Source organism: Mandrillus leucophaeus, unplaced genomic scaffold, assembly GCF_000951045.1.
Source record: "Mandrillus leucophaeus isolate KB7577 unplaced genomic scaffold, Mleu.le_1.0 Scaffold541, whole genome shotgun sequence".
Classification (NCBI taxonomy): domain Eukaryota; kingdom Metazoa; phylum Chordata; class Mammalia; order Primates; family Cercopithecidae; genus Mandrillus; species Mandrillus leucophaeus.
This window is the reverse complement of record NW_012105820.1, coordinates 297,573-298,991: the sequence shown is the minus strand read 5'-3', so window position 1 is coordinate 298,991 and position 1,419 is coordinate 297,573. Positions and strand designations below refer to the sequence as shown.

Below are 1,419 nucleotides of genomic sequence, written 5' to 3'. Positions count from 1 at the left end.
GGGCGAGGTGGCGGGCGCCTGTAGTCCCAGCTACTCAGGAGGCTGAGGCAGGAGAATGGCGTAAACCCGGGGGGCGGAGCTTGCAGTGAGCTGAGATCTGGCCACTGTACTCCAGCCTGGGCAACAGAGCAAGACTCCGTCTCAAAAAAAAAAAAAAGAAAAAGTTGTTTATTTAACAGACACTTAACAGTTGCTAATTTGTTAGCTAATTTGTTACTAATGTGTTGCAGCACACGTGAAAGGATATAGCTTTTCTGGTGCAGAATCAGAGTGCCTTGTAATGCCTCATTGGATTGCCATTTATGTTTTCATGGTTTTTATTATTCCCTCCATTGGATATGTTCTTTATCTTCCAGAAGCTTGTAGTCTAAGTGGGAGAAAGGTACATGGGATATATCCCATAGACCATTTTACTGGACAGGGTGAGGAGTGATGCTGAGTGTGTCAGCAGCCAGCTTTAGGGTTCCACAGTGGAATCTTGATGTGATGATGTGTGCTGTTTTTTAAGTCCTACTCAAGGCGCATCAAGCTCCATGTTACAGTTCTTGAAGATCCCTACTATCATTTCCAGGCTTTGGATGAGTCTGAAAGCAGGGAAGTAGAAGATAAAGTTGGAGTTGGTTGGTACAAAATTACAGAATGCTAAGGAAAATTAGGCTCAGGATTCAAATTCAAACTCAGTTAACCCATCTTGAAACAACAGGTTCTTTCCCCTATGTCATGTAATATTCTCAACTATCCTCTAAGGTAGGTAGCGCTGTTACCATTTTCCAGGTTAAGAAAGTGATATTCAGGCATGTCCAATAATTTGCTTAAGTTTATGTTTAGCTGTTAGGATATGAAACCAGGATTTGATTTCTTTTTTTTTTTTTGAGACGGAGTCTCGCTCTGTCCCCCAGACTGGAGTGCAGTGGCGCGATCTCGGCTCACTGCAAGTTCCGCCTCCCGGGTTCACGCCATTCTCCTGCCTCAGCCTCCTGAGTAGCTGGGACTACAGGCGCCCGCCACCGCGCCCGGCTAATTTTTTGTATTTTTAATAGAGTCGGGGTTTCACCGTGGTCTCAACAGGATTTGATTTCTACTCTTGAGCCCAGCAATCTTTCCATTTAACCATCTTGCTTTTATGGTTATGGTAGTAGGACATGGAAACCTTTCAAGATTTTTTACCTGCAAGGAGAATAAATGATAAAAATAGGCCCTTTTTGGAACCAAATGCTCCCAACCAATACTCACACAAATCGGCTCAAGTTCATGAAGTATCTGTGTGTTTAATCTGTTGAAAAGAGATTTTCCTTTTGATTTTGCTAATAAGTATGAATAGTGTATGTAAACATGAAAGCACCTTTTATAAAGTTGGCACTTACTCTTTCCAAGCCTCCTAGGAGCAGATCACATAATCCCACTCTACCACCATATCCC

General features: G+C 42.9%; 1 protein-coding gene across 1 annotated transcript in view; it reads left to right on the top strand.

The window, feature by feature from the left end:
* SUPT6H (suppressor of Ty 6 homolog (S. cerevisiae)) overlaps window positions 1-1,419 on the top strand; it is a 37,144-nt gene that overhangs the window by 12,955 nt on the left and 22,770 nt on the right. The window lies entirely within an intron of this gene.